The sequence below is a fragment of the Polyodon spathula genome, chromosome 19 (genome assembly GCF_017654505.1).
Source record: "Polyodon spathula isolate WHYD16114869_AA chromosome 19, ASM1765450v1, whole genome shotgun sequence".
NCBI classification, from domain to species: Eukaryota; Metazoa; Chordata; class Actinopteri; order Acipenseriformes; family Polyodontidae; genus Polyodon; species Polyodon spathula.
The window spans coordinates 21,158,356-21,185,477 of NC_054552.1; the positions used below are offsets into that span (position 1 = coordinate 21,158,356).

Genomic DNA, 27,122 nt, shown 5'->3' on the forward strand with positions numbered 1-27,122 from the left:
TGACAAATGTATGAAGTTGTTACACTTGCCAGCTGTGTTGGCGAATTTATGAAAGAGGTTTTTAATGAAGCATCTGACATTTTGTTAGATAACATGAGAGAACATAAGAGATCTGCAAAATTCACTCCCTGCAATTGAGCAATGATGCAGTAGCTTGGCACCTTATCAATATATCTGATCACATTTCTAACTGTCAGATTGCTGCAATCAAATCAATCCTGGCTTTTAGCATGGCATTAGATGAGTCAACTGCTAATTGTAATGTCACTCAACTATGTACCTGGGTTCGATGTTCAGTTCAGCATAAACACCCTGATCGTGATGCGTATTGTAATGATTTCTTTAGAAGCACTATACCTTAATTAAAGTAATGGTTTCTAACAAAATAGTTCCATGCATTTTACCCACAATGTATTTTAATTCTAAAACATGATACCTGGTTCTGGTCTAGGTTTATGAAATCTCTGTTTGCAAGAAATGCGTTTAGACTGTTTTGTATTTCCTGGTTCAGAGGGTAAAATTGTTTGCACCCCGTCTCTTCCTTGTTTCTTGTCAATAACCAAGTTATTGATCTGAACATAATCTGGATACACTGTATATGGAGTATAGCAATGTAAAACGGTCCTTAAAAATCTACCATGTTTCACCTTTCAAGAGATGTTAACAACTCCTCTAGGACTCCCCCTGCTGTAAGAGGGTTCTAATGTTATCTTATCACTGAGAAGTAGCCCCTCTCCACCTCTGCAGTGCCCCACACAGCCCCTAGGAAATGAACACTATTAACGTTTGCTTTTTATGATAAATAATTAGCTGTCTCCACTGAGTCTGAATTTATGGCCATCCACCAGCATGTACATCACCGAGTGAGATTTAGGATTCCCATTTGCAATGGAAATATTTTAATGACTTAAACATACACCCCCTACTTTCCCTGCCTCCGCCTCCCTCACAGCCTACAATCTAACAGTCAAGAGTGGCATATTGTGGCAATGTACCTTATTAAATCCCCAAAATAGCACAGTCAAACACCTCTGCTCTCTCTTTTATAAACTCAAGACTGACTTGCTGTGGATGCCCTTTATGGGTTGCCTATCATAAGGCTCTTGAAATGAGTATATCGCAGTCCCTATTCTTACTATCTCAAACATCGTACCTTCATTATTTTAATGCTGCAGTGTCCCAAATTTATGTTCAATTGTATTTTAAAACGCCTTTGGGACTGTTAACTACATTAATTCATAATTTACACTCCTTTGTTTTATTAGATATCAAACCCTGTATTAACATTCTCTTTTTTTCAGCTTCAGGCACCCAACCTTCCTCCATTCTTGAAGCATTCTCGTCATCGCTCTGTGCACTAAACAGGTATCCTCTGTTAATGCCTGAAGCACAGGAGGCTGTTATTTAGAAGCTGATGTACCTCTGGGACTCTGGTAAACAAAACAAAAAATATAAGGAAACAGGGATCTCCATTTCCTTCCAAATTAATTTTGTTATTCCGGTAATATACAGGCCAACTTAAGGATAGATTAACAAAGAAGCCAACAGCGAATGGGTATTGAGTAAAAAGCAAGAAGAGGCATGCCTAGTTTTACAGCTGATTATTATAGGGTAGAAAACACAAATAAATGTATTTACCAAAATATTAAGGATTTCAATCTTCACTCAAAAAAAAAAAAGTTATTCTTGTCACACTGTATATCAACCGAACAAGGAGAGCTGGTATTTGATGTGGTTCTATACTTCTAAACAACTTTTCTATTTCCTTGAAAACCTGGAAACTGCTTCAGAGATTTGGGAAACAGTTACATTAATGGTTGTAGACTGTAGCTATCTAACAGTTGTAGAGAGGTCCTTAGTATAATGTTGATTTGTTTATAATTATTGCATCACCCCTACGGGCTGAGCAGCGGTTATTCATAATGAAAGATCAGTCCCTTTATACATGCTTTCAGTATATGTTCCAAACCCCCCAGATTGTGCTCCCCTTTTCCCCTTTTGAGACATTAGTTGTTCTTAAAGGACATATGGGATAGTGTTGGAATACTCTCTTTTTCCAATGAATATTTAACACCCTCTAGAATATAAAAATACCAATTCAAAGTTTGCACACCAGCATGACTCAAATCATAAGCGTCTGTTATGGAACAATGTCCCTGCATCTGCACACATGTCCAATAACATTACAAGGTTCACAGACCAGACCTACAATATTAATATTGTTGAACCAAACAAATCAGCTCCAAAAGCTTTTATGTCTAAAGTCTATGACCATACATCTGGACACACATTTAAATAAGGGCTCAATCCCCCTGAACCTGCATGTTAAAAAAAAAAAAGTCCAGGTATTACTACAACTGAAAGATGTCTTCACGTGACATCTTTAGAACACATGACCCCCATCCACTAAATTTTTACATAAAATAAATTCAAAAACGATAATGACTTTGAAAAGAATGCATCGCAAATACTTGTAGGACAAAATAATTTGTCTAATAGGGACATCTCCAATACTTTCAAAGACAGTTTAAAAAGGTATCTTCTGAATGATTGATATGTTGGAAGAACCACAATCTAGGGGCTGCATTGCTTTCGGGGTAAGAATAAAGACAAGATTGCTTCTTCACATTTTTTTTTTTTTGGGGGGGGGGCAAAACATCCTTCAAGATGGAAGAGAATTGGTATGCAGACAGAGGTCAGACTTTGCCATTTCAAAACCACAGTTTAATTTATAAAGATACTATATAGGCCCCATTCCATCACCAGTGACATTGATTGACATAACAAACCACAACCTCAGTCTCCCTTTGTAAAATGTTTACCTCCTTTGAGATTCGGTCTCTACAGGTACAATATGGCAGCAATGGGGCATTGAGGCTGCAAATGTATAGGTCCATCAGTGTGACAGATGGTGTGATGTGATCAAGCTGGGATCTGCATACTCCTGGTGAGTATTTCTACAGTGGTGTTTGCTCTCTGTTGCCTTCAAGACAACATTTTAAAGGATATTTTCACAAAAACTGAAACAACTTGGAAAAACAATTTTGTCTCCAGTCTTTCACGGAAAATAATGTAGACTCGCAACAGTTCTCAACAATAGATCAATCTAAAGTCTTTAAATAAATATTTTTTAAATATATAGAATATATCCCCCAGTGATAAACTGTGGAAAATATTACCAGTTATGATTAATTGGTTATAGTAGTTATTTTTTAAACACAATTTTAAAGGAATGAATGGGGAGTCATCTGTTTTTGGTGCTGATAACACTGTAGACAAGTACTTTGTTGAATAGCGCAGGCCTAATACCTTGTTGCTGGAGTATTGAGAGAAGCACTGGACTAGTAGACACTAACAACGACAGTGTCTCACATGTAGAGGTGTCAATCGGCATCCTCTGGGTCATTATTCAGTGAGGCAATGTGGACAGATCTTTTGCAAACTGTCTTGGCCAATAAATCAGTTTATTTAATTGAGGTCCACATGAATAAAAAAGGCAGCAGAATGGCCAGTCAGGGGTAGTAGGCTGGTTCAACTTGTAATAGTAACTCTGGTTCCTGTGCTTTAAATATTTATGTACTTTCCTTGTTTTATAGTCGTTTTGATAAGCCAAATGTCCTCCTCTTGTTCCCAGCATCATATTCTGCTGTACTAATAATTGCATTGATGTTTTATTAAGTTTGAAATCTTATCAACCAAAAACTGGTAACCTTTGGAAAAGCAGCACCAAAAATCTGTCTGATACTTAACAGAAAAGACATTAACAGACTGACATATCATTTAAATTGACTAATTGCTTTATTAATTGTTTTTACAGTTCATATATTACAGTGTAAACAATGTTTAGTTTTTTCTAGAATTAACTTACTTTAGAATTTTTTTTTTTTTTTTACTTTAACCTTTTTCCACACTAGGCTTCAACATAAGCTGCCATTTGTGATTTTCAATAAGAACCAATCACTACCACTGATTAAAGCAACAGAAACAGACCAAAAAAGTGAACTTTGAACTGAAAATAAATTAAAAGGAGCTATAACAATGACGTGCAACTATTTTTGACCTGACAACAGAGCCAGTTTTCATAGTAATATTCAGAATTGTTATAAAACAAAACACAAGTAACACGGTCTCCTAATTATGGACAACCCCCCCCCACAACCACGTTATATACCATGTTATATGCATACACCGTATTATTCAATTTGGAGCCACCCTCAAATTAAAGACACCCTCGTATTGACGGCATAGTCATATATCAGCTTTATAATAGAAGCCATGTGAGAATGATTGTTTGGTGTATTTTTGTTTAAGAGAGCAGCCAGTTTGTTCAGGGCTGCTGTGTAAAGAGCCCATCTGGATAAGTGTGTGCGCCCGGACGTAGAAAAAAACTAAGGTTGTGTTTCTGTTTTAAAACAGGTAAACGGCTTAACCGCCCTGTGTGTTAGTTAGGGACCTGTTAGTGTGTAGTCAGTGCTCCAAAACAGAGTTAGGTTTTGTTTCTGTTTTTGTTGTGTAAGTTAGAAGAAACAATTGGGGTAACCTTGGCCAGCACCAAGCAAATAGGCACAACTGTAAAAGCGGTGGGGGTCAAGCTTGCCCCAATTGTTTCTGCTAACTTGGCTTGTATTTTTGATGTAATATAATAATAACAATATATGCAGAAACCCAAATATCGGCCAATATTATCGGTGAAATGATAACTGCTTGAAGACCCAGATTGTTTGTTGAGAAGAAGATGGGCAGTCCTCATAATGCATTCTTTTCTGAATGTCTTTTTTCAACAGGCACAGAGGGTTGATAGGGAGCCAGAGGTAGAGCCTAGCCCTGGCAAGTGGCAGTGGAGTTCCCATCAAGGACTGTCTCCTTTAGTCCTTTCTTCTTCCTAATTTGTGAAGGATGGCTGTTTGTTTTTGCAAAGTACCTCTTTACAAGAGCACAAGTGCTGTTGAGCTGCTGAATTTCCTGACAAAAAGGAAATGTAATTATGTGCTTACATTTTCAATTATGGCTTTCATTACTTAACCGATACCCTCTTTATTGTTATCGAGAGGAAGCCAGGCTATGCCAGTCTATGCTGTTTTTCCAAGATAGTATGTACATCGGCTTTTCTACTCTAGCTGATACTTGGTGGATATATGCATGTCACAAAACAGCTGTGACATATTACTGAATCAGGGCCATCAAGCCAAAGACATTCAGTCACAAAGTGAATCTTGTAAAATCCATTTGTGAGTCTGGTTTAAGCCATCACAACCAGTGTATTTTGGAAACTATAAGTGAAGAGCTCTTTGTTTATAGATGGGAGCTAGAGTTCAGAGAATGTGTATGCTATATAATAATTTGCAAAATGTTGTCCAAATGCTGTTCTCTGTGCATGTATAGCAGAATGCTTCTGGAAAAGTGTGTTTACGTTATCCGAATACTCTATTATCTGTTTATTATTATGGTTATGTTACCTTTATGATTCATATTTTTATTCCATGCAATACAAACTAAGATTTATAAAATAAGGAACTATTGTTCACAAAACGGAACTCATTGTTGTTATTTACTCTGCCTACTCCTGTCGTGTATAACAAGGAATACCAGATATTTTCAATTTCAAGTTCTGGGAATATCTTTGCATTTTTGTTTATGGTCACCCGTGAACAAATTTTTTTTGTGGGATTTTTATAGCTGGATTAATCTTCTGGTGAAGGTAATGTCGATACCCTGTCATGTCATCTAAACCTATAATAAAACTTGTTGTCCATGAAATTACTACATGGTACCGACAAAACAGTTATCTAAATGTTAAGTTATCACTCGGATCCAAATATCGATGTCAACGCTGATACACGTATCCTAACATGGGACACTGCTAGATTCCTAAACTACATCTTAAATCTTGTGTATTAAAGGTTTACACATACACAAGACAGTTTACGTCTTTCTTTTTTCTAAAAGACACTACTGATTACCACTTCGGGGACCCCTGGGTGTCGTAAACCCCCCCACAACCACCCCCCCCCCCCCCCCCTCCCCCCCCTCCCCCCCCCCCCCCCCCCCCCCCCCCCCCCCCCCCCCCCCCCCCCCCCCCCCCCCCCCCCCCCCCCCCCCCCCCCCCCCCCCCCCCCCCCCCCCCCCCCCCCCCCCCCCCCCCCCCCGCCGTCCCCCCCCCACCCCCCCCCCCCCCCCCCCCCCCCCCCCCCCCCCCCTCCCCCCCCCCCCCCCCCCCCCCCCCCCCCCCCCCCCCCCCCCCCCCCCCCCCCCCCCCCCCCCCCCCCCCCTCCCCCCCCCCCCCCCCATCCCCCCCCCCCCCCCTCCCCACCCCTCCCCCCCCCCCCCCCCCCCCCCCCCCCCCCCCCCCCCCCCCCCCCCCCCTCCCCCCCCCCCCCCCCCCCCCCCCCCCTAACCCCCACCCCCCCCCCCCCCCCCCCCCCCCAACCCCCCCCCCCCCCCCCCCCCCCCCCCCCCCACACCACACACACACACACAGTTAAATATAAAATTTTAGTTATTTATATGCACAGTTATTTATATTTAATTATTAAAGTTATCCCTTTGCCCAGTTCAGGTAGAAGAGCTGAGCCCATGGTTTGTTTACAAAAGTGATACCTTAACCACATTACAAGTGGTTTCGATGATAGCAAGCCAATGCAATACAGAGGGTCTGTTTCAAAGGGAAGCCAAGCAAAGAGCCTACATTGTACACCAAGCTATTTGTAGCATACTTTTCAAGCTTGAGGAGGACTTGAATTAAAACACAGCATTCTGGCATCTGAGTTTAAATATGCAAACTGGATTACTGCAAGAAAAAGTCACCTAAGCAGCTGGTTAACTACATCTTTTCAGAAAAAAGAGAATGAAATGTGGTAAAGGGTGCAGTAGCAAACAAACATTATAAAGAGTACTTCCATCACAAGTAATATCCATCAGGGTGTATATCTCTTCCTAGCAACTGATGAGTTAATAATATTGACATCACCATAAGACACATACTTACATCTCGACTGCAGAGCTTGCTCTTAATTGAATGGTAAGACTGTGAGGTTACCGGTCCAAATCTGGCCAATTCGATAGGCTCAGATGTCAGTTATTACAATGGTGCCCAAAGGGAAAGAATCCTGGTAAGAATCCAGGTCCTTTAGCATCTGTGTTTTTTTGCATTATTATCACCTCTAGCATGTACAGTATGTTGGCTTGTGAGACATGTGGTTCTCTAAAGTCACCCCAGATCCTGGGGGTCAGCGAAAGATTGCGGTGACAAACCCGGAGTTGAAACTCCCTGAGTTGGACACACACTTGTGTTTTCGCTTGAGAACGAGCTTTGATTAAATGAGGGGAGAAGGTAATGGATCTCCTAGCAGCTTATGAGTTCATAATACTGACTTCAGCTTAAAACACATATTTGGCTCTCCACTAAGCTTGTTCCTTAGTTGAATTGTAAGACTTTCATTTTGCTCCCAGCCCTTGAATTTCTGTTTAATTAAATTCATTACAAAGGGTAAGGTTCCTCACCGGCTGGTGCCACATCAAGAAAATAATCACTTACTTACTGTGTCTGCTATGCCAAAAGATCCATGTTCCATTTACAAAGCAGGCAGATTTGCTTTTTTGTTACTTAAATCAGTCAGCTACTATAGAGCATACATTAGAGCTATCAACTAAAAGGGAGGTAAACTATCAGAACCAGACCGGCTGACAGTAATCATTTTATAAGATGCATTCCAACATTCTTATGCCTCAGTGGGTTGATTAGCAGAGCAGTCAGGTCAACCCGATTGGCTTGCTTAATTAAATTAACAAGATTTCTACAAAACTCATAATAGAAAAAAAAATGTTGCTTTAATATACTCATCAAAACAGCACTCATTTTCCAAACTTAATGTCTGTGATTTAGTTTTTAGCTTGGATGGGCTTCATACACCCTGTAATTATTATTATTATTTTTTTTTTTTTGCTGAGACAGGGGAACAAATCTTAACATGAGCAGTAATTTGATTAAGGTTGACTGAGTTGTGGTTAATATACTTACAACTCAGACAGTAGCTTTCCACAAATTAACATCAAGGGACCAAATGCTGTTAAATTCTAACATGGAGCACGACATACTGTGTTTAATGCATTGAACAGTCCATCAGTGTGATTTTCAAGGGGGATAAAAGTGAGCTGGCCAGGCACGTCAAGTCTTGGAAAAATCCCTACTGTACATGTATACTATGCATATATTCCTACTGTACTGTATATTTTTGGAAAAGTCATGAATTTCGCATTACACCCATAGTTTACTTTTTAAAGGCTGAGGTCTACTAATGTCTGTATGTTGCACGGTAACCCTATATTTATGTGGTTAAATGTTGTCAATTCTAAATGTGGTCTGCATCCCTTTGGATTTTTAGATTCGTCATCTCTGTCCATTCCGCTCTAGTTTTGTATCATCTGCAAATTGTACTGATTACATATCCCTGACTAAAAAGAGCAGGGGTCCCAGAATGAAGTGCATGGCCCCAACTAGGAGCTACACCTTGATAATTCTCTGCTTCTTGGTTTTAACTAGTTTGGTAACCACATACATGCATCCAGCTTAAAAGTAGCTAGTAAAAACGGGGGGTATAAGAAATCCTTTTGCAGCTGAGAAGTACCAACTCCTACCCCCAGTACCACCAGCACTATCTGGCTTTACTATCTGTAGGTAGTAATGGGTTAATAGCCTCCCTCTGCTCTATGCTGCATTCTTCTATACAAATAACCCATTAAGATAAGCGCTGTTGGTTAAGACACCACAGGTTCATTTCAATAGCTTTAGATGCCATTGATTGTGAAAGTATGCATGATGCGTCAACCTTTTAAGCCACTTAAAAAAAAAAAGAAAAAAGAAAAAAGCCTACCATAATATTAAAGTCATTATAGCTAACAACGTTGTTCCATACATTTCCATGCCATGCAGATCCAATCATTATACATTGTTTCAAATGTGCTGTTTTAAAAGAAACATATCTTTTAGCAAACATATATTTTCGTTTTGATACATGAAATCCGGTACTACACTGGGGTAAAGAAATCTCTGTTTGCAAGCAGTGCTTTAAGACTGTCTTAAACTCCCTGTGTCGTTTTACCTGGGGGGTGAAATTGTCCCCGCCCCTTCAGTAGCTTCTTTCCTGTCAATAACCAATCAGCAACTTCCCCTATTGAGTTGACTTTCAGCCAGTAACATGGTTTGACCCAGAAGGCACTTCTGGGTTGAAAGGCAAGCAAATTGAGAACTTCATTAACCTAGTGTTGTAGCAGATGTAATGTGTATTTTTCTTAGCAAAATCACCTTAACTTCAATAACACAATTATTAGGAGGGGAGTTAAATCTAGCAAGTACAAATCAAAGGAAAACCTGTTTGATTTCTTAATACTTTATCCGTATAGTTTACAGGCTTGTATTTATTTTCAGAAACTACAGACAGTTCCCCTTTGAAGGTTTGAAGTCATCACAGGGTTTAAGAATAAAAGCTAAAAATGGTAATTACTGTATCACAGTGGAGGAATCATCATAAAATGAGAGCATTTTTGCAAATAAAAAATTAAACCAAGCTGCACCATCATAATTGCACATGGATTTACAAAAAAGAAAAAAAAAAGTGAATTTCTATTGGAATCTATATTTTTCTATAGCAATCTGTAATCTCTTTTTCTCCAGCAAACTATATATTATTCTGTATACATATATTCACATTTTTTATTGTCCTGTATACATGTAAAAAAATGTCAACATTATTCTATAGAAATGTTTACTTCTGATTCCTGAGGGGAGTTACAATGATACAGAAATATTATCTTTTTAAAGTAAGGTATTGTAACCAAATACCTTATGCATGTCACTCCAAAGCCTAGAGAATTGTGACAGTAATAGCTGTTTAAAAAAAAAAAAACATTATTGATTAATCTAAACACACCCACTGTAGTAGGTAGACTGTGACATGTGTGGTTCTGATGGTCAAACTGTTATTCCTAAGCATCTGACAGTGTGTGTGTTCCACAGTGTAAATATGGTAAAACCGAACAGTGGCTTAATAGTTAATCTTTACTTGAGAAAGAAATAAAGCAAAAGCTGGAATCTCCCTGAACTTGAAAGGGCTTTTTGCACACACCTCTCACTGTAGCCAAGTTCCCATAAAACGCAATAGAGGCAAGACTTTTCCAGAGGCAGTTAGCAGATAGGGAAAGTGTCTATTCTGCATTGTGTTTGTGCTTATAATGCAGTTCCCTTCATCCTGGGAGTTTTCATTAGCTCAGTTCTGTCATAAATAGAAGAATGTGGAAGCCAGGAACCAGATGCTTTTCAATGCATTATCATCACTCAGCAATGGGCATGGTGTTAATACAGTTAAAGAAACAGGCTGCCTCATTCATAAAAAAGTGCCAGATAGGCATTAAAAGGGGCAACTCTCTTCATCTACAGAGCAGTTTCAGCAAAGGTAAGCTTTGTAAAGCCCAGAGAGGTATTATAAAACATATTGAACATTGCAAACCATGTTAACCTATATTAAATGCATAGGGAGAAGCATAGGGAAACTGTTCATTTTTATAACAGTAAAGCATAGAGAAGTATGGCAATTAACAGTTATCATAAAACACAAATTAATAAAACAAGAACGATAGGTAAATAAATGTGTGCAGCAAGCTCTGGACTGCAGTCTTCAGCCTCTGCATCTGCTATTCCTGCTGCTAGCTTGCCTGGATCGCAACGCTACTATGCAACAGAAATATACTGCAGTAAAGAAAATTATGGTATACAACTACATTTCTGTGTAAAGTTTATAATCTATGCCACTTCTACTATGCTAAATGTAGATCAAATGTAGATCAAATGTAATTCTTACAAAGACTTGTTATCAAACGCTCTGGATTGTTAAAAATGTGTTTAAATCTATTAAATCAGAGTAGACTTGTTGACTAAAAACAGGCATACTAGAAGCACAATCACACCTGTGCGAACTTATCTGCAGACAATTGAGTTGTGCTGCTACACTAAGCAACAGGGAAGCTAGCATAGTTGAAGTCAAGACTAATTGTTTTATTTTTTTATTTATTTATACAGAAGATTTGCCAATTGAGACCGAGGCCTTATTTACAAGGGGTCCTGTGAGATAATAAAACAAATACAAGCAACACAATAAACGTGTGCTTCAAAAAGACCAGAACTTTACAGTTTTTACTTTGTCGTGCATCTATTCATAATTACACAAAACAAACAAACAAACAAAACCAGCACCGCACTGTACCTTTGTCATGGGTGAGGCGACCAGGGTTGACCGTAGTAAACCTGCTTTTAGAATTTCTAACGACTACGCCACATTGGGTTTGTCAAGGACAAGGACCTTGATGACCAAGTAGATATTAATTTCTCCTATGCAGGTTCTTTTTATCCCGGGTTCCAATATATACACACTGGATGCTTGGATAGGTAAAAAACATTTTTACTGTTTCTCAACAGGGTTAAAATAGAATACTAAAAACCACACAGCAACAAAAAAAAATATGGAAAGCCACAAAAAATAAAAACAACATCAGGCAGTCCCCTCCTGTTGGTAGTTCTCAAAAAAAAGAAAGGCTACTGTCCAATATCGCGGATAAGCCAAAAAGAAAGAATCAGATCTCTGATAGCTCTGGGGAGTCCCAAGAAAACCCTCTCTCTGACGTCTGCTTCCCTCTCGGCCTGAACTCACCACAGACCACACCTTGCCCACCGCCCAGACCTCCAACCACTGACTGGCCAACACCTTCAATGAACCTGGAAAGGAGCGGGGCAAAGAAAATGGCCATCAGGAAATGTTGTTGAATTACCACCTCTACCCAGGGGTTCTAGTTACTTCCCCTTAGCCTATCTTTAAACCCTGCGTGTCTTCTTTCTCTCTTGCTGCCGTTCCTGGAACCTCGACGTGGCACACTGGAGACTGGTGCTGGATCTCGACCCTCCGCGCTAAATGATAAGTATCTCCAGATCCGAATGCTGGAACTCGAATGTTGGGACAACAATAAGTATAACGTTGGCGGACCTTGAGCGTGTCCTGGCTGGACTACAAAGAGAGCACTCACCATAGGTAAGTACAAAGTACAAAAATATTAAAAAGTTAGAGCAGTTCTGGAAATTATTAAAGTGCAAATGAAATAATGTCATCTCTTCTCATCCTCAGACACTTGGCTGTCTCCCGGGACCACGACCTTGACTCTACTGGGGAATGGAATGTCCGAGGAGTGCCAACCAGACACAGCAAGACAGTTACCTGAAATAAAAATGTATTTGTTTGTAAACCAAAAAATGTCTTCAGTGTCAATAATTCTCTACACCAACCCATTACCACAAAAAAAGGTAGCTCGAACACAGTCCAACAGTGGCAGGTGATATAAAACAAAATCCCAAAAAACACAAAATCCAAAAAAACAAAAATCTATACAAAAATATCCCAACCATGTCCTGCTGCAACAAAGTCCCAAATAGAAAAAAACAAAAACTCCAAACCCGTTCCTTTGTTCCTGCAGTCAACCTTAGACTGCTCCCAAGAATGTTCTCCATGCTGCTGTTCCTTTCCAATACTGCTGTCTCCTCGCTATTCTTCCAGATGCATTGTGTACTTCTTCCCAAAACATTTCTCTCCCTTCTTATGCTTAACCCAAAAGTCAGTCACAGTGCACAGGAGAATTAGCAGCAGTTTAAAAACAACAGATTCATTAATAAAACACGCAACAAAAATACAGTCGATTAAAAAACATCACTTGTGACACCTTTACCATCACAATTCTTGAACACATGATCACCTTTTCTATACACCTGGGGCTGGAGCATAATTAATAATTTAACCATTAATTCCCACATATTTTTGCAGGGAGGAGTTTAAACCCCTCCCTACCATCCAATGTTTCCCACATACCTCTGCACCAGCAGGGCTTTCACCCTACCACACTGCCACATTCCACCCCTAATGTAACAAGCACACATGGCCGCCATCGGCCACCCCCCCCCCACCTTCACCCCTAAAACACAACCCCCCCCATGTCCATCTTCCCCCACATTAATTCTTATGGGCTGGTTGGTGATCTCCTCACCTCCTCCTCCTCCTGAGGGGAGTTCCCAATGCTGACAGCTGTGCAAGTCATTACGGCAGCGGCAATGCTGACAATGGCACAGCAGCGAAAAAGGTGGTAGTGGCAATGTTGGCAGCGCAAATGCTGCCAGCAGCGCAGGGTACTTCAGCAATGGCACTACTAGCAGTGGAAATGCCGCTGCTCCGGACGTGCAGCTGGCAGTGGCAATGCTGGCAGTGGCAATGCTGGCAGCGGCAATGCGGCCAGTGGAAATGTTGGCAGCAATAATGCTGGCAGCAACGCTGGCTCTTCCGAATGTGTAGCTGGCAGGGATATGGTTCTGGGCAGTCGAGCACACAGTGCCCCCCCCCACCCCGCAAATGAGGCATGATGGCTCTTGAGCTCTTCTTGGAGGGGGCAGTTGAGCATGCATTGGCCTCCCACCCCGTAGATGAGGCATCATGGCTCTTGGGCAGACAGCACCACTCTCACTAATGTCCGTGACCAGCAGCTCCTCCCCTTCTCTCACTTTCAGGCTGGCGCCGGGAGACCCTTCAGACGGCGTCATTCCTCAGCCGACTTCACCTCATCCCGATAGAGGGCCTCCTTGAAAAGGGGGTCACCCCATGGGCACTCCTTGAAGCCATGCCCATAGTCCCCACATTCCCCACACAAAGGAACCCTTCTGCCTCCAACCAGCACTGCTGCTGGTACGGGCTTTCCTTTTGATATTTTTTTTTTCTTCAAATAAACCTGCCGTTCGGTCTCTGAGTCTCCAGTGCTGTTATCCCACCCTGACACCATATGTGACCAGGTGGTGTTGGCTAGGAGACTCAGAGACCAGATCTTTACAATTTATGTGCTCTTGCGCATTATATTCACAATTACACAAATACAAAAACAACAAATAAAACCACCACCGCACCATACCTGTCACCCAATATTCCCCACGCACCTGTTTACCGGTAGGGTTTTCGCCCTACCACAGTCTAGAATTATAAAGATCTGAATGATCACCTCCCTTAAAAACAGGGACAACGAGTGCTGATTTTCACATTGATGGCATTGAATTAGAGATAAGAGAGAAGCTAAACTAATGCTTGAATTATCCGTAGTCTCACTCTCTTATCTTTAGTCTCACGCTAATGATGCAAAAAACTTTGTGGGGAACTAACTATAAACTTTTTATTTAAATATAAGTTTCAAGGATGTAATAAAAAATGGCAATAAAACAAGAATTGGAAACCAAATAACATGAATGATACATGGGCGGTATTCAGTTTTGTACATCCCATTTATTCTACTTAAAAATAGGCATGGGAATATATAAAACACATACATTATTTAAACTCTTATAGCAGCTATGGAGTTGGAAACAAAAGGTTCACATTTTACATTGTTTGGGTTACTGTGTAGCTGCACCAGTTTATAGACATGTTTTACTTTTCAGAGCAAGACACAAATTGGATTTAATAGTTCATGCTGAAAGAGGGACTGGCATTTTATACAAACCTTCCAGCAGGATAAAGCCTTGTCGCTTAGGGCTGATGAATACACTCCTTTCAACAAGTAGCACCTTCTTCATATCCTTAGGCTACCCGAACATTGGTTAAGATCTAAATCATTGCCACTGATCCAACCCAGGTCTCTTTCAATTATCGTGTGTGACTTATGGTGGCCCTCATACATTAAGATAACTATCTTGCATAAGGGCTTTCACCCACTCCCAGCTTTGGAGGACATTGTCATATTCTCCTCTAGGACAAGATTAACGCATTCTATTTATTGACAGTGCCCTAGAAAGAAGCCCTCTATCTATCTGCAGGCAGAAAATATGGTCAATTGTTATGATAAATGTAGCCTGTTTTTCAACTTTAAGAATGAAGAGAGCCCTGTCGCAGGTTCTTGCAGAAATATGTGCAGCTGGGACGCGGAACAGGAGTTGCATTGCTTGGCAACTAATTGAGTAGGTAGGCTTGTCCGACACTCAGCTGATAGGGAGGTGGCTAGGGTGGCATGCCCGGCGAAGCTGCATGCAGATCAAAGGTCATCTGCACCACAGCTGGAGGCGACTACTACGCATTAGTACAAAGAGGGGCGTATTGTTAATATCAAGGAAGAGAGTGTCCGCTCTGCAGGATAACTACTGCAGAACCCTTTAACTGCAAGACAGTGCCTGTGAAGGCTCTGCTCAGCCAGGACCGCCACTAATAGCATAGAGATGGTTTGCGTAGTGTAGTAGGTTCCTGGAGTGAGACGTCTCTTTTAATGAGGGTAGTGCTCATCATGTGTGGCAAACTTTTATTTTTAGCTTTGTTTTGTTGTGTTTTCTTTATTAAATCTGACACTAGGGCTGCCATTGCTGGTACCCTAGTGGCAGCACTTGTGTTAAATAAATCTGCACACCCATGAGGCATGTCAGTGTCTGTATCTGCCTCATTATTATTCAGTAATGACCCACACAAGAAACAGTTCCCCCTGTTACAGTAACAAGACTGTGTAGTGTGATGAACATCTAACACAGGACATTGTTGACGCTGGAGAGGTGAGTTAATAAGATAATTCCTGTACCTTATTTTTAAGGATTTGATACTTTTATTGTACTCTGACCCAATGCACTCTAATGGCAAAGCAGTAATTTAATAGTTCTATATTAGGGGCATGCAGCATTACAGTGGTTGGATTTTAAACTTTTTATTGTGTCAAGAAAGCTAGTGTTTTTTCTAGATAAATAAAAATCTTTAAATACAAAAAAAACCAAAAAATTAAATGTTAAATTATCAGCTAACAATTATGACGATTATCATAAATCAAGTTTTAACAAACATTAACTGCAACGTTCTTCTTGGGTAGTAGTTCTTTCACACTATCTTTTTTGTTCTGTCTGCTTTTTACTTGGTTTAAAAAAAAAGGCAAAATAGAGGGGAGGGGGGCTGAATTAAATTACATCATGATATATTTTTGATGCCCAGTTTATTTACAGTACATGGCCTGTGGGTGGGACAGGGGGTTGCGTGGCTCTGTCAGTGGCCACCATCCCAAACTTTTCAGCGATGTATTAATTTCACTTTGAAAAAAGGGATTTCCTAACAACTTTACTAAAATAATCTAATTTATTAAAAAATACTTTCTTATGTTTTAAGACCATATTGGGTAACCTAGGGATTATAGTCTAGACTAGTTCTAGTGTCTGTGTGTCTGCTCGACCATGCAAGTAATTGTTTTGCCACTGTTCAAAGAAAACAAAAAAAACAACTAGTGTGTAATTTAGGTGTTTTTGTGTTGGATTTCAGTAGTTTCTTAATTTTGTCTGCTATATCCTTTACACACAAAGAAAGACTGTTTTAGTTTGCATCTTCAAAAGCAAAGAATATGTACATAATCTAACAAGAGGACAGGCTTTTTCTTTATTTTAACAGATTGAGATTTCTTGTGCTGTTAAATACATATTTTGAATATTATTCTTGTCTCCTCTACATTTTGTTAACCAAACGAATCACCATCTTCTGTTTCATAGAACCTGGAGTGAAGCATTGTGGGGTAAAGTTAAAATCTAAACGTAAAATTTTGGGTGTGGCCCCCTCCCTGGTTTGTCCAGTTATGGATGGGTCAAATTGGGTTCAAGGGTTCATTTGGAAACATTAATCTTACCCTGAGTATGTACTAGGTACTTGTCGTTCCTTCTGAGTAGTACTGGCTCCAAACTATGTAAAAAAAGTGTTGCTGAGAAGGAGATTTAGAAATCACCTGTCAAGATTAAAGATGGTGTTTGTTGTTTTATAGGGCTCTGAGCTCTAGTTAAATGGACAGTGTCCTCATTATTTTGATTTACTGCACAATAAACATAGACCTGTGGGGTGTTTAAACTCTATTCTTCTGGTTGGTTACTACACTGTTCTCACTCTGCAATAAGTTTTTCACTTACTACATGCTTTACACAGCCATTAGCTAATACATGCTTTATATTCAAGATGTCACACTCCATAGTCAGACATATCTGCAGCATGTTGTCTTCTGCAGATTTAAAGTGTCTGAAATATGTTGAAGCAGTTTCACCTGAGTGAAGCCAACCTCCTGGGTCCCAGCGGATCTGCTTGCTGATTAATTCAGCCTGCATTTGCATACTTCATTGTCTGAGCCTCCCTGCCAAATCAGGAGGAATATGAAATCATTTTGTCCAGCAAATTTAATCTAAGAACGAACTATAGTAGCACTCAGTTGGAAAAAACTTGGGTGAAATAGTGATAGGTATATTTTCTTAAACAACCTTGATTATTAGTCTTGTTGTATAACCCCCCTTATGGTGTTACTGAAGAGGCTGTATGGGTTAAAACTCAACGCACTACTTTCCCGTTAGTTAATGTCTGCGTAATCTCTATTTTAACATAATTACAATTGTTTTGATATTTGTAGTAACATATGCCTGGTCATAAATCAGTTTTGAATAGCTCTTTTCGTTTTATATCAGTTTTGTATCGGGTCTGCCTGTCAAAATATCTGAATTCACAACATCAACTGGATGAATCCAACCTGTTGAAACAGAAACATTTGTATTGGTTCCCAACTCCTCTCCCAAAGTTCAGCATTTGGATTAGTTCATCAGTCCTACTGGCTCACTCTAGCATAGGTTTACAGGGAGGGCAACAAGTTTATGAATATCAATGACAAGACCCATATAATGGCAATAGATTAGATAGAATAAATAGATACATTATTTTGGTTAGTTAATGAGTAATAAGAACCAGTATTAAAACCTTCAGGGTCTTAAAAAAAACAAACAACACCCCCCCCCCCCCCCCCCCCCAAAGTAGTAGAAAGTAGTTCAGATGAAGAGAGTTAACAAGACTGTTGTTCCTGACAGTGATAGATTTGTCTTCTATAACTTCTCGATTTCCGTAAATTTTTAAATAAAAATTAATGTTATTTATAATTACATAACAGAATCAACTGATTACGTTGTCCATTATATATCCATATATATATATATATATATATATATATATATATATATATATATATATATATATATATATATATGTGTGTGTGTGTGTGTGTGTGTGTGTGTGTGTCAGTGTGGGATCACCTCAGCTAATACAGTTCATGTAGGCTAAATACTGCTAAATGAAAATGAAAGAGGTCAGATATCTGTAATGCATATAGTTATACTAATACTGTAACAAATGTTGTTCTGTACATGTCAATTGCATGTCAATGTATAAATCTGCACAGTGAACAAAAACAAAAACTGATTTATTTTCACTTGGCTTTGTTGACACTACTGTCAGACACTGCTGCTTCGAAACACACTGAATTAAGAAATGGAAGAAAAAAATTGCAAAACAAAACCTTGCTTCTGCTATACACTTGGATTTTGAGTGACAGGTAGCAAATAAAAACTGTTATTTCCAGCTGTGCAACAATAATACATTTAAAAGAAAAAAAGTTAATGTTTAAGAGTAGCATTTAACAGAAATATTTCACTCTGTTAAATTCCCCCCTCTTCTGTAGTCGCTTATTAAGTAATGACAGAGATTTTACTCTACTGCAGGCTTCCTCTCAGTCATAAATGTTCTTATGTTGTAAAAGTTTATTCAGTCTTATTCTCTATGGGCATGAGGATGCTGTTGAAGATTTGTGTATTTGACTTTCTATTGGGGGACCAGGCAGCTAGCATATGCTGTGGCATCTGTCTGTTACCTGCGTGGTTTATGCTTACATCTAAACATGAGATAAGGATAAAAAGAAAAATCATATTCACTAATGGAGAACAGATTACACTGCCTCAAATGCATTATATATGTGATAACTTATTGTATTCTCTGTCAAAAGCTCTGTTCTCATTGATCAGAGAACCATTTTAAAGCTGTATATTATGTCATGAATCTTGCACTTGTATGCAGATAAACATATCCTCCTTTGGGACCTTATCTGCTATGCCTGTTACTGTCCCTTACAGCAATCACTAAGAGCCTTGTATTAAAAATTGTAAATTAATATGCTTACTCTCAATTATGTACAAATCAAATTTGACAAATCTATGCTCACCTTGTTACTAGTAGCTCACTGATTTCAAAACATTGTCAAGTTAGGCCTTACATTTCCAACTGTGTCCTCTGGTCCTGGATTCTGTACTGCTCTTAAAGTACTGGTTAGGTTTAACTTTCATGGGGTTTCCATGCGGGTCAATTTACACGTGAAATGGCGATGCACGTGCACACTTGGGAGAATTACTCGGGTAAATCAGGTTTGTGGCCGAAAAATGGCCAAAGAGAGAGAGGGTAAATCTCATTTACTCTTGTAAATGATGAAACACAAAGGAAAATCCACGGCTTTCACATGGAAACTCGTATTTCACGTGTAAATGTTAATGAGCGTGTTTATCCTTAACTATAAATATTGCAAGGGAGCAGGTCAGTTTTTACTGTGGATTCCAAGACAGCAGAAATTAGTGGCTGATTGGCGATTTTATGGTTAGCGGTGGTGTTGTTCACCTTAATGATAATACGGGCGGCTTTTTTTATTATTGTTTTTTGTTGTGTCAGGTCTGTCATGTTATGTATCTCTTGTAGGTTTACAGTTCTGTATAAAACCACTTACCATGAACTGTGTTATGCCCTTGTTGTGGTATTAAAGCAGCTGTTTGAGAATACACTTGCTGGTTAAATGTCTAATTAATTCCTGTCCTTTTTTTTGATCCCAGCTATGTCCAAAAACAATGCTTGTCTGCCCTCCACGTTAGTAAATATAGGTGGTGAACTAGATATCATGAGTCAGCTCGATCGCCCAAAACAGCGCAACAGCATCCCTCTCAGAACTGACCACATAAAATTGCAAATGAATGTACTGACTGTGTTTTATTTGTTTGCATCATTAATATTTAACAAAACATTAAATCCAACAAAACTTAAAAGGAAGGAACGAATCTCTGACAGCCATAGAATCCTTAGATTGCTGCTGTCCAATTGAAACTGGGCTGAGGTAACCTTCACAGTTATAATAAGCGGAATAGGGGTTGTTTTTGAGAGTCGCTGGTTGGAAATTGCATAAAAACCCATACTCTAACCTGGGTTTGCTTGTTTTGGGCTTGTTTTGAAAGGCAGTGTTACTTTTTTGTTTTTTTTTTCTCATGAGACTTGGCAACACTGGTAACCTTCCCCGGCTGTCTCACAGGCAGTCACTGATTCCTGAACATCTCGATTTTGCTGTTGACTAGAGTTTGTGCAGGATACAGCAGGCAGTGACAATTTTGGGAACAAACTAATGCTTTACTTCAGTCTGTTTTATCAGTATCTGCCAATTCCCTATCAAGTGCTCATTACCCATATTTGCCCAAGCGTGGTGTTGAATGCTTTCTCAGCCTCGGTCAGCCATCCGGAAGGTAGGGTTTCTAAATCAAAGTCAGGGTAGTACACGCAGCACCACCTGAATCCCTGTGTGTGTGTGTGTGTGTGTGTGTGTGTGTGTGTGTGTGTGTGTGTGTGTGTGTGTGTGTGTGTGTGCGTGTGTTTATACAGTGGTTGCAAAAGTATTGACCCCCCTTGGCATTTTTCCTATTTTGTTGCCTTACAACCTGGAATTAAAATGGATTTTTATTTGGATTTCATGTAATGGACATACACAAAATAGTCCAAATTGGTGAAGTGAAATGAAAAAAAAATAACGGAAAAGTGGTGCGTGCATATGTATTCACCCCCTTTGCTATTAAGCCTCTAAATAAGATCTGGTGCAACCAATTACCTTCAGAAGTCACATAATTAGTTAAATAAAGTCCACCTGTGTGCAATCTAAATGTCACATGATCTGTCATATGATTTTAGTATATGTACACCTGTTCTGAAAGGCCCCAGAGTCTGCAACACTACTAAGCAAGGGGTACCACCAAGCAAACGGCACCATGAAGACCAAGGAGCTCTCCAAACAGGTCAGGGACAAAGTTGTGGAGAAGTACAGATCAGGGTTGGGTTATAAAAAAATATCCAAAACTTTGAACATCCCACGGAGAACCATTAAAGCCATTATTAAAAAATGGAAAGAATATGGCACCACAACAAACCTGGAAAGAGAGGGCCGCCCACCAAAACTCACGGACCAGGCAAGGAGGGCATTAATCAGAGAGGCAACAAAGAGACCAAAGATAACCCTGAAGGAGCTGCAAAGCTCCACAGCAAAGATTGGAGTATCTGTCCATAGGACCACTTTAAGCCATACACTCCACAGAGCTGGGCTTTATGGAAGAGTGGCCAGAAAAAAGCCATTGCTTAAAGAAAAAAATAAGCAAACACGTTTGGTGTTCGCCAAAAGGCATGTGGGAGACTCCCCAAACATATGGAAGAAGGTACTCTGGTCAGATGAGACTAAAATTGAGCTTTTTGGCCACCAAGGGAAACGCTATGTCTGGCGCAAACCCAACACCTCTCATCACCCAGAGAACACCATCCCCACAGTGAAGCACGGTGGTGGCAGCATCATGCTGTGGGGATGTTTTTCATCGGCAGGGACTGGGAAACTGGTCAGAATTGAAGGAATGATGGATGGAGCTAAATACAGGGAAATTCTTGAGGGAAACCTGTTTCAGTCTTCCAGAGATTTGAGACTGGGACGGAGGTTCACCTTCCAGCAGGACAATGACCCTAAGCATACTGCTAAAGCAACACTCGAGTGGTTTAAGGGGAAACATTTAAATGTCTTGGAATGGCCTAGTCAAAGCCCAGACCTCAATTCAATTGATAGTCTGTGGTATGACTTAAAGATTGCTGTACACCAGCGGAACCCATCCAACTTGAAGGAGCTGGAGCAGTTTTGCCTTGAAGAATGGGCAAAAATCCCAGTGGCTAGATGTTCCAAGCTTGTAGATACATACCCCAAGAGACTTGCAGCTGTAATTGCTGCAAAAGGTGGCTCTACAAAGTAAAGACTTTGGGGGGGTGAATACTTATGCACGCTCAAGTTTTCTGTTTTTTTGTCTTATTTCTTGTTTGTTTCACAATAAAAAATATTTTGCATCTTCAAAGTGGTAGGCATGTTGTGTAAATCAAATGACACAAACCCCCAAAAAATCAATTTTAATTCCAGGTTGTAAGGCAACAAAATAAGAAAAATGTCAAGGGGGGTCAATACTTTCGCAAGCCACTGTATATATATATATATATATATATATATATATATATATATATATATATATATATATATATATATATATATATATAGCGCCCCCTAGTTTTCAGCCATGGTGATCTGCAATAAATTTTGGTCAGTTTCATTTTATACCTTCAAGTTTATTTTTAATTAAGGGGTCGTAAGATAAATTAGTTGAAACAGTATTCACTATAAACGACATGACACCCCCACTAATGACATTTGAAAAACTATTTGGGCAAAAGCAGTAAAGCACATTATTAATCAACCAGGCACAAGGTATTTTGCTTTATTAGAGCAGCTTAGATTCACTAGTGTACCATTTCTCTGCGCATGGAAATCCCATTTTCATAAAATTTTCATATCAAACCCCACCTTTCCCATTCATTTACATGAAAAGCCCAGTTTACTTGAGTAAAATAAACTGAGTGAAATGTCTCGAGTTAAAAAAAAAAAAAAACTTGCATGAAAACCCCATGTTTGTCAACTCCTTTTCAGATTTTAAAGACTTCAATCATTCCCCCCTTCTCAGGCCTAACCTAAATAGACTTAGTTCTTTCTTCATAGCTCATTCCTTTAAGCCCTGGGATTAGTCTGGTTACTCTTCAGTGGTGAGCAGAATTGGACACAGTACTATGGTCTCATTGAAACTTGTAAGTGACAGGCTATTTTTCTGGTGCCACGGTAAATAGGCCTGAGTTATATGATTTATGGCCCGGGCGTAATGGCTGCAATTACATTTTTGTATCTAAAATAAGTGAGTAAAAATCATACACACAGACAAATAAAGAAATCATTATTTTAATGTAAGGACAACTACAGTACAGTATATTCTGTGAACAGCCTTAAAACCTAATTTAGATGAAAATTAACACAGAGTTTAACATATCTTCCAACAAGAGCATTGTACCGTCTATAGAATGTGCTGTCTGGCAACGGATAAGGAAGAACTAATCTTTTTCATAAAGAGTGCAGAACAAAAGATATTAAATCATAGTAGATATTATTATAGATGTAATGCATACACCACTACAGCAGCTTTCTATCATGTACCCATAGCTCCCTATGACCCTGCGGGCTCTCCTATGGGTAACAAAGGGCAGTACATCATCTGGTAAGTGAATCAGTGTGATCAAAGTACTTTCTCCTATCTTTCACCTCTAGAGCACCAGTTCAGCGGATGCCCTTAGCTGCTAGCTATTGAAACTTATTTCAATCTAATAGGTACTGAGGGGAGTCATGAGATATTACTTGAATTCTGTCATACCAGTTGTGGGGAGGTATAAAAACCTTTAGCTGAGTACCCTCAACTTGGGCTTTAGTCCTTTAGTTGCCACTGCGGTCAATTTATTACAGCATGGTAAAGAGAGAGCTCTTGATATTTTATCTGATAGCCCAGTTTTTAGCAGTTTTTTGCCTTTTCTGGGACTTTTGGGAGATTAAGATTGACTTGGATTGGTCTGAGTAAAGCATGTGGTGGCTGGGTGTGAACCAGGAACCATGCAATCCCACAGCGAGCACAAAGGAGCAAAATTAGTACAGGGATTCAAATAAATGGTACTCAAGACTGCATGTAGACCACAATGTATACATCTAAAATGGTACTGTTACACGTATATACTGTTACACAAAACTCTGCGTATCCATTGGCAACACTGGTGCAAAACAAATTAATTCAGAGAATTAGACATGCAAAACTTTTTAAAGAAATAGTTTTTACTTGCTACCTTTCATGTTTGGTATGTATGATAATTTTTTTTAAAGGTTTTTAGTAATCAATTTAAACAAGTAAAGGCATTCAGTAAAGACACTCATGCTAGTAGATTGATCTTAATGAAGTAAGAACTGCCCAAATGTTTTTATTGTGTTTATCTCAGGTTATAGAGCTTGTAATGCCAGAATTCATAATAACAGTGCATCACACAACAGTGCTTGTTACACACAGGTAGTGCCCCCACCCCAGTATTATGTGCTACTGTATATTAACTAAAATAATATTTTCAGATTAATTCTATTGAGTTGTCACCAATCAAATCCGCACTTATTTATATACCAACAATTTAATTTCAACCCTTATTTGTGAGCTGTTAATCCCTTATATGGTGTAAGTATACAGGGACACTTTATTTGGCGTCAACTGAAGAAGTATTGAACTGTATGCAATTAAACATTTCATAAAGCTAAGTCACTTCAATGGTTTTTCAACGATGGTTCTCATGTACCACAAACATTATATACTTAAGGAAAACAGCACTACCAAGCATTAAGGACTGTCTGGGTGATATCTCTGTTTAGCTCCTTGCAACACAATTGCAGATGTTTTAATATTCTGTAATAATTTAGAATTTCTATAGTCAATATATATTTTGGAGTTGGGAACTTAGACCATTGGTACCAGTATCAAATGCCTTATTCTCTCTTTTTTTCAGCAAAGTATAATTACTCTACAGTATAATTTTCTACACTCTACATGATATTTGACATTAGTTTTGGTGACAGCTCTGGGATTCATCAGATACAGGGCACTTTTATCAACACATTTATAGACCGGTTGTGTTTATAGTTCTTAAGAGACCTGAGGGTTCCTGCCTATTTGAAGTGTGCGTGAGAGAAAGGGTCAAGGAGAATAACTTGTGCAGCTAATAACTTTCTTAAATCTGAGATTCATTTCCTGATTGTTATTCATGTTTTAAATTGAAGAGCCCTGCTTTCCTACATTGTAAATGGCTTTATTTTTCATTAGCGTTTCCTGCTTTTATGCCTGTTGTGCTCCAGTAAGCAGCATGGTTTTAATAAATTGAATCTCAAGACCACTTGCAATTGATTGACAACTACAGTTACCGTATACCCATACATATTTATTTATTTATTTATTTGTGAACCTGGAGTCCAATGACAGGACACTGAAGGATACTATACAGTCTGCTGGCCTACCATGATGGGTTTTTAAAGTCTGTTTTGAAGAGTTAAGAAGAGTGCTGTATGTATGAAACTTAAAGAATTAAGATACGAAGAATTGAATATTAGCTTGGAACAAAAAAGAATCAGGGGAGACATGATGAAGTCTTTAAAATCTCACCCCTAACCAATACTTTTAAACGCATTACAGAAACCAGGAGCAGAGGACACAGCTGGAAATTTACTGGATTGATCTCACAACTATTCCCTTACACTTCTTCACACATTGTGGTAAGGGAATGGTTCTGAGATCAATCAGCTACTAGGAAGCAGATACTTTTACATTGATTGAACGGCTTCCTCTAGTTTGTAAAGTTTTTGTGTTTTTATGTTCTTGTTAAAGAACAGTTTATTGAATATCAACCTTAATTGAATCCATTAAGATCAAATAAAAAATGCACAAAGGCTGTTTAAACCAGAAATCTACCATGTCTCCAAAATACTATGCATAGAATCAAAACATGAATGTATTGAAATATACTGTTTACGTTTCTCAAGTTATAATAATAAACAAATCATATATAGCTATAAAACTAAAGCATATTACATAGTTAAGGGAATTCCCTATATATATATATATATATATATATATATATATATATATATATATATATATATATATACACACACTTTGCAAGGCACTGTGTGACTGCACCTGTTGGTATGTGTGTATAGTATTATATATATATACTATATAGAATATATATATAATATATATATAATATACACACACAAAATAAGACGACAAAAAATCTATATATATATATATATATATATATATATATATATATATATATATATATATATATATATGGACTGAACATGAGGGCTAGAGGAGGGCTATAGTGGAAAATAATTGACCCAATTGAAGACTATTGCTACCGATAGGGGGCTATAGTGCCCGAAGCCACAGGAGGTAACAATAGTCTTCCCGAGGGGCATTTAATTTTCCACTATGAGCTGAGTCTGCAGTACATATTTATTATATAAGTCAGTCAAAATAATAAGAGAAGCAAGATTGGATAGTAAGTATGACTTTATATACTGTAAAGCCATAAATATTTGCAAGCCTTTTATTATGCATTTTTTGTGTGTGAAAAAAAAAAAAACTTCTTTGGCATGAATATGTCAGTGCTGACTGTACATATACTTCGTTATATGTTATTTGGACTACTACCAGTGCAATAGGTTGCCAACATTTCTGGAGAAAAATAGCTTTTATGGCTGTGATTCGGCAAATGTTTTGGTCGCAAATATTTATGTCATTACAGTATTTTGTTTATATATACGTGAAACAACATAAATAAATAACAGAAAATGTTTTTGAAGTTAATACCGCACATTTCTTCTCTTTTGTAGTATGTTTTTTAATAAATTTTCTGTTAAGTCACAGAATTGCCGTTCAGCTGTTTTTTCATTCAGCCATTTTATCTTGTTGTGGAGGTGGAGGGCATTCCTTTGAAAAAAAGCAATACACAAATAGTTCTTTTCAAATGGAGATCAGCTTCTTGATCTCTGAATCTTACAGCATTATAGTTGTTTTGGTAGTTTTCCAATTGAAAATAGTTCTGTTGATCAGACGTAACTCAGTTCAGATAATGCGTTTCAACTGAAAAGTTATGTAGTTCGTAGAATTGTTCTCATTGCAATTCTTCTGTACGGCTAGTACATGACCTTAGATCGAGTTGCTGGCTAAGCTTTTGTTTACTGTTTCAGTCTCTTGTAGGACAAAGAGTTACGGCTCTCTTCAAAATTGATTTTAGCCACACTTCAGAATATTGGTTCTGTGAATTCGAGCACTTATGCTCCCATGACTTCAGGAACTTTCTTCAGAGCAGTTTAGCTTCCATTTCATTCCACCGAACTCCAAGCCACTTCCTTTTGTGAACAGAGCTCGCTTCTTTCTCTTGCCTGGGGCACTGCTCCTTCTGTGGGGGACGCTTCTAATGTGGGGAGCTCATGGGAAGCTTGTA

At 38.9% G+C, this 27,122-nt stretch overlaps 2 long non-coding RNA genes across 2 annotated transcripts in view; one reads left to right on the forward strand and one right to left on the reverse strand.

Moving 5' to 3' along the window:
• The window catches only part of LOC121294506, a 191,144-nt gene that overhangs the window by 142,889 nt on the left and 21,133 nt on the right, over positions 1–27,122 (reverse strand). The window lies entirely within an intron of this gene.
• LOC121294505 lies at positions 10,199–12,263 on the forward strand. Its single transcript, XR_005946800.1, has 3 exons — positions 10,199–10,448; positions 11,927–12,074; positions 12,168–12,263. It is a non-coding gene; the product is annotated as an uncharacterized LOC121294505 (long non-coding RNA).